The following is a 7,409-nucleotide window of genomic DNA, read 5'->3' as shown; positions in this document are numbered from 1 at the left end:
CCCCTGAAAAGTCATCTGTAAAAGCCAATGTGTATCTGAATCCCTCCTTAGCCTCTGGCTCAATGGGACCTGCTAAATCAGTGTGCACAAGATTGAGCGCTGCTTTAGCTCTTGCATCTGGTTGTCTGTTCCTACTCTGAGCAAATTTACCTCGAGTACACACTTCACAGTTAAGGTTAGATTTATCAATCCCACCCTTAATTTTCATCCCCTCAGTGACTTTTTCCAGTTGTGACACATCATCATAGTTACAGTGACCAAGTATTTCATGCCATGTTTGAATGTCATAACATCCATAACATGCATCGTCCTCAGCTTCACAGTCCACAGTGTTTAAAAAATAAAGTCTATCATATTCCTTGATGTCAAATATTTTACCTCTCTGGTGAATCAGCTGGTTACAACCCTGACGAAAGTTCACTGATGCTCCGTTGGCTGTCGCTGCTTTAACAGAGAAAATGTCTTGTGGATAGGACGGTATATAGAGCGCGTCCTTCAGCATCGCTGTCACTCGTCGTCCCTCCGTGTCTTGCAGGCAGACCTCCGCCTCTCCTTTCTTCAAAGCGACACCACTTGTTCTTGTCCCGTCAGCCAATTCAACAAAGTGGTCTTTCGGTTGAAAAGTCTCATCGAACCTTTTAAACTTGTCGATGTTCGTTATTATGTGTGACGTTGCTCCGGTGTCGACCATCAGCCCTTTATGTGTAACTCCGGTTACTGGACTGTCACGTACTTTAAAAACAAATGAGTGGTCCTCAAAGTCAGTTGCTTGTTTAGCATTGTCTCTCTCTTTGCGTCTGCAGTTTGCATCTATATGTGTGGAATTTTTGCAAAAACTGCACCACTGTCTCTGGTCTTTGCTGCTCGCACTTCGACACTCACGAGCCCGGTGTCCTTTCTGACCGCAGTTGTAGCAGGTGATATTGGGGCCATCTATCCACTTCACCCAGCCACTCGCTTTCATAATATTATCAGATTCCTCACTCAAGTTGGCATTGTATTTTTCTGTGCTTTCATAGCTCCTCAACTTTGTTTTGAACTCACCAAAAGTTAGCTTCTCATCCCCTTGTGTAATGTGGATGGCAAACGGCCTAAAACAGATTGGCAGTCCCTTTAAAATCATGGCTATCAGCAGCCCGTCGCTAAGAGTCTCTTCAGCATTTCTCAGTGCTGTAATTGCCGTTTCGGCACGAATAATATAGTCAGTGACGCTCTCATTAGCGGCTTTCTGCAGCGACGTTAGTTCAGTGTAGAGGCTGATCACCCGTGGTTTCCCTTTCCCAGCGTAACGCTTTTCTTCCGTTGTCCGCTGCTTCTCTCATGATCAGTGAAAGGCTTTTATCGTCCAGTACCTGGATCAATTCCGCATTCGTTTTTCTGATCATCAGCCTCATCCTCTTCACCTGGCTCCTCTACGATGGCAGCCTTCAATCCTAGCAGTCTGGGCCCATAACCTGTTAGCGATGCCATGATTTTAGGGCAGGAATACCGTGAACATAGTTAACGTGACAGAGGAATAAATACACACATACACCATCAGCTGTGCTTCAAACGGAAGTGACACGTTTTATTGCGCATGTCCCTTTTATCACGGGAATACAGGAAGTGATTAGTATAAGAGTATTAAATAAACAGAATTCATATATTACATTTCATAATTCAACTTTGTGATCAGCTGTTTTAGCGCAGTTCTCCAGTGAAGGGGGGGGAGTCTCCCTCCGCAGCCGGTTGGCGTAGTTTTGGCACAATTCCGTTGTAGGCTACAGACCGACGTTAACAGCAGCCTGTCTGTGCACACGGAGACCGACTCTGTCGTCCGGTGATCTAACCGCCTTCTGGAAAAGCTTCACAAGTACGTTGGTACGCAAATGCGCTTTGTGACACAAGTGACGGTACGCATTTCAGATTATGCACACAACCTGCGTACCAGTTATGTGCACCCCTGTACTACAGCAAAAGTATTCTCCGTCGGGACTTCCTGCAACAACACCACGCCGTTATCAAAGATGTTCTATTGAGAAGACGATCACTACGTGACAAAAGTTTTCAAAACCGTGGTTACTGAAATCAATCTTACTAACTGCTGTCTGTGCAATTTACTCCGCGCGAGTTGGCAGACTTTATTTTGCTTACTTTAACATCATTTTTCATGGTGGGGCTAAGCCATTTCTTGGTATGGGTGTAGCCTACCCCAGCCATACCCTGGCGCTGCCACTGGTGGCACGTATGGGGCGGGCCATTCTACACATGCGTTAAATGCGTTAAATATTTTAACGCAATTAATTCAAAAAATGAATTACCGCCGTTAACGCGATAATTTTGACAGCACTAATTTATATATATATATATACACATGGTTGGTATTTAACAACAAGGGGTGTTGTACTGTGATATTGGTATTTATGGGAACATTTTACACCTTTCCTTCAAGTATTATACGTTGTAGTTACTTGTGGGCTACTTAACATGAATAATCACAGTTACTATCCTTTTACTCCATCACATTTCAAAAATAAATAGGATATTGTTATTTTAACTCCACCACAGTAATCCATCATCAGCTTTACTTTTTAGATAAAGTTTTAACTCACAATTGATCATAACAGGCTTCAACATATACATTTGTATATATTACCAAGTGGTTTCATATACAACCCACACAAGTATCATGCTAAATGTTGCTTGGATATCACTAGATCCTGATGTCAGCGTAATATAAAAGTACATAACGATTGATGTGTAAGTTAGCATCATTTACTAGCTAGCCGCTAGCTGCTAACTGCCGCCTCGTTAATATAAATCCAGTACCATGCTGTCATGAACGCTCGGTGCTATTACGTGTACGCAAATTCACGTGCTTAATGTGAACGAGCCTTTTGGGCGGCATGGTTAAAGTTGCGCATGCTCTATTCAAAACCTTTATTTATCCAGGTAAAATCCCATTGAGATCAATGATCTCTTTTTCAAGGGAGACCTGCAGCAGTAGGTTCCACAAGAAGACATAAACAACAGAACAACAAAAGGACATCATACAGCAAAATGTACAGGGATTACAATTTACATATTTAACCACAAGTACAGGTACCAACAGCATCTGATTTTGTAGCATCCAACCGAGCTTTAAAAACATGTAGTGGTACTAGCTTGGTAATTTTCCATTCTTTTTGCAGACTGTTCCATGTTAGTGGAGCTGCACATCTAAAAGCTTTCTTCCCTAAGACAGTCCTAGCACTTGGCACATTTAATAAAACCACAGCATGCGATCTCAGGCAATAAGTACTTTCAATTCGCAGAGAGATCAGGGAGCAGATATAAGATGGTAGTTTATCCAACATGGCTTTGTAAATGAAAAAGTACCAGTGACTGAGCCTCCGTACAGTAAGTGATGGCATAACCGCCTTGGTATACAGGGTACAGTGATGCGTAAGTGCTTTACAATTTGTCACAAATCTCAGTGCACTGAGATGTGAGTGCACATACGGGTACTTCTCAGGCATGCCGGGTAATCTGTGACGTTTCGCTCTCTCAAAAGTTAAATATGGTCTAGCTGCGGCCGCGGACAGTACACGACGGTACACGACACGCCCACCTGACACGACACTACGGTGGCTGAGAGGCATGGCAGATGAAAAGCGAATTGACGACACTACACGACACGCCCCTACGGTGGCTGAGAGACCCGACATGGCATGTTATTGTAGCATTTTAAGCAACTATTAGGCAAATAACGACGGTACACGACACGCCCACCTGACACGACATTACGGTGGCTGAGAGGCATGGCATAGAAAAGCGAATTGACGACACTACACGACACGCCCCCTACTACGCCGCCTACGGTGGCTGAGAGACCGTACATGGCATGTTATTGTAGCATTTTAAGCAACTATTAGGCAAATAAATTAATAACCTATCCGTTTGAGAACCCCTTGGAACCCCTTATCCCATTTTGATGGTTGACATCTCATTTGAACAGTGAAAGCCAGAATGACAGCAGGGGTGAATTTCATTTTATAATTTTGCAATAAATCAAAGATATGTTTACTGTATATTATAAAAATGCTTGTCATGTAGGCATACTGGAGGTACCGTTCCAATGATGTATTAATAATAAGATATATATATATAGCGCCTTTCAAGAGACCCAAGGTCGCTTTAAAAAGAAGAACAAAACAACAAATAGATTTGGGGCCAAAGGCCTTGGCAGACAGATGGGACTTGAGGGCCCTTTTGAAGGCGTCAAGCGTGGGGATGTTGCAGATCTCCGCAGGGAGAGCGTTCCAGAGTGGGGGCTGCCATACTGAAGGCTCTGTCCCCGAAGGATCGCAGGTTGGTGCGGGGGGCCAGAGTCTGAAGACCGCAGGTTCCGGGGTAGGGCATGTGGGAATTGTATTGATTTGATACAAGCAAGCCAGTGTTTCATTGTGTACTTTCAACTACATTATATGGTCCGCCAAGTTCAGCATTCACTGTGATGTATATAAAATAAGACACTGATACCGTTTTCCTCAATGAACATTTATTGAACAGAACATCATATGGAAAATCAGAGCTGGTCAACTTAAACAAATATTGACCTGCAGGAGTTTAAAGCCTATTTAAAAACTCCTCGGAATCTTTCACAAGTCCTTCAGCCTTTGATGCGCTTTCTCACTCATGTTCTTGGCGAGGTCATGAGAACAAAGTTCCATCTCACTGATAAGACAAGATGGTATAAAGAAGTCATATGTAATATTATAAAATCACATGCATCAGGGGTTGTACACTTGAATGTGTCCATTCACTAACCGACTCTTTAGGAAGGAAGCTGTAAGGCCTCTTGTTATAGGAGTGGTCCTCATCAGTGTCCAGGGGCATCTGTAGACAGTAGGGGTGTAACGGTACACGTAACCGTACCGAAATTATTCGGTACGGGCCCTTCGGTTCGGTACAGGTGTGTACCGAAGTGTACCGAACGAATATAACGTTAAACGTAAAAAATTGAGAACGTGAATAACTTTTTGGAAGTAATCTCAGGTGCTGCGTCGCAGCATTCAGAGTAATTTGCTCACATTGGGTTCAACGCGTCATAGAGCGAGCAAGTCATTTCATTGGATGAGAGGCATACTATGAGAGCTGGTCAGAGGGATACGTTCAAATGTAGTCAGTAATTTGAGGAACTGTCAAAAATTAATGGCGAACGCAGATAAAGTTGAGCTCGAAAATCCTCCAGCATCATTGAAGTCTCCGGTTTGGGAACATTTTGGTTTCGCAGTTACGTACAAGGATGACGGACAAAGACAGGTGGACCGAACCAAAGCTGTTTGTCGGCATTGTTCAACTAAAATTGGTTACGCGGCTGGCAATACATCAAACTTGCACACTCTTGAAAAGGCATCACCCGAACGTGAATATCACCGGTACCAAAAGAAAAAAGACTGAAGTGCAAACCCAACTCCCACTAGCATTTAAGCCTCCACCACTCGCAGAAAGATCAGACCGAGCCAAAGCTATTACAAACACCAAATATCCTTATGTTGCCATGTTAGCAAAGCGCTACCTGGCTGTATCTGCTACCTCTGTCCCGAGCGAGAGGGTTTTCTCCACATCAGGAGACATTGTTAGTGCCAGCAGATCTGCCCTTTCAGCAAGCAATGTGGACAAGTTCATTTTTATTTAAAAAAACATGAAAATACAATGACAAGCAAGTCATAATGTCAAGCTGGCTGCTTAGGTGCTAGTACAGTAGGCTACAGTTCAAATACAGATGATTTCAGTTCATCGAAATGCTGCACCTTAATGTTCATTTTATTATATTTTGTATTTATTTGAGTGAATATTCACAGTTTAATAATAATTAAAAACCCAAAACTAATAGTTTATGTTTTGTGAGTACTAGTACAGTAAAGTTCAAATACAGATTATTTCAGTTCATCGAAATGCTGCACCTTAATGTTTATTTTATTATATTTTGTATTTGAGTGAATACATTATTCACAGTTTAATAATAATAATAAAAATATATATATATGTTTTGTTTTGTGAAAAAAAATTCTGCTGTACCGAAAACGTACCGAAAACGTACCGAACCGAACCGTGACCAAAAAACCGAGGTACGTACCGAACCGAAATGTTTGTGAACCGTTACACCCCTAGTAGACAGTCAACCATTATTTTGACAGTGCTTTACATGCACGGTTTAACTCCTCCAAAAATGATCCAGGCTCGATTCAGAATGACACAATACCACACAAAACAAATGTTGCATGTACCATAAGTTCTTTGTTTTAGGAGTAGTAACCCATTCTGAAACAGGCACACAGGGTCATAGATACGTTGAGCGATACACTGACCATGGTGCTGCTTGCATGCGTCCTTTTACGACTGATCCTGAATGTAGGTGGGACATTGTCGCTAAGGGTCACCCTGCCTTCCTCACTATAGTGAGTAAACCTCTTTCCATACCTGCAATTAAGACACATTTTCTTCACCAGAAGGTTGAATTTTAGAGCCAGGTGTTCCCCCCCAAATCTTCTTGATAATACAATTACAAATTCAAATGTTTTTATAGCACTGCAGCATACCCTTCCAGTCCAAAGTTTTCCACCAGGATAACACACCACCAACTTCTCAGGAGAGACATGTCATGCTAAAGAAAGAGCATCAATTTTCATTAAGTTTGTTATAGCATTTTAATGTGACTTCTTTCCTTAATACTTACAATGCTGAAGTCAAAGCTGGCCTCCATGGCAAAATACCAGGCATACTGTAATGAGAATTTTATTAGCACATGCAAGACATAATGTACACGTGACGGCTTATAACTCAGTGAGAAAGTAGTCACACACCTCCAATAAAATGTGGAGGTGATAACGCCACAAGAAAGATGCACGAGAGGCCTACCTATACGTGAACATTCCTTAAATCCTTTTATTATTGCACACCTGTTTATTTGCAAGTGCATAAAGTAAGAGAACATTGGGATTCAAACAGAATGTTTTTCAGATCTAAGTGGTGGTGAATCACTATTGCATGTATTTACAAATGAAAGGTGTTAAGGAGCAATCAATTGTGCCATATCACGGCCTTATCCTTACTCACCATTATCATGAAGACACCACAGTCATTACCATGGGTCTGCTTCGGAAGCCCCTGTATGAAGAAAAGTTAGTAAGAGCATAATAGCCAATTGTGACAATATGATAGTGACATTGCAAACACCTCAAAATCCAGAGCAGTCTTCTCTGTCCAGGATCCTGCAATGATTTGCTGTGCAACACCCCTGGGAAAGCAAGAGCAAAACTAGGTCAAACATCAGAAATTAGAGTGAAAGAAGAAAAAAAAGAGGGGGAACAAAACGTTGTTGCTTCAGATTCAGAACATGAACCGCCAACTGTAGTCCACAGAACAGGGAACACAGTTGTAGAAAA

At 42.1% G+C, this 7,409-nt stretch overlaps 1 long non-coding RNA gene across 1 annotated transcript; it reads right to left on the bottom strand.

The window, feature by feature from the left end:
- Nucleotides 1-4,649: 4,649 nt before the first annotated feature.
- On the bottom strand, nt 4,650-6,402 carry LOC117551190. Its single transcript, XR_004569755.1, has 3 exons — nt 6,333-6,402; nt 4,789-4,857; nt 4,650-4,695 (listed from the first exon to the last, which is right to left on the bottom strand). It is a non-coding gene; the product is annotated as an uncharacterized LOC117551190 (long non-coding RNA).
- Nucleotides 6,403-7,409: the final 1,007 nt, after the last annotated feature.

The sequence above is a fragment of the Gymnodraco acuticeps genome, unplaced genomic scaffold (genome assembly GCF_902827175.1).
Source record: "Gymnodraco acuticeps unplaced genomic scaffold, fGymAcu1.1, whole genome shotgun sequence".
Taxonomy (NCBI): Eukaryota; Metazoa; Chordata; class Actinopteri; order Perciformes; family Bathydraconidae; genus Gymnodraco; species Gymnodraco acuticeps.
The sequence above is the reverse complement of the archived record's forward strand: the minus strand, read 5'-3'. Positions and strand labels throughout refer to the sequence as shown.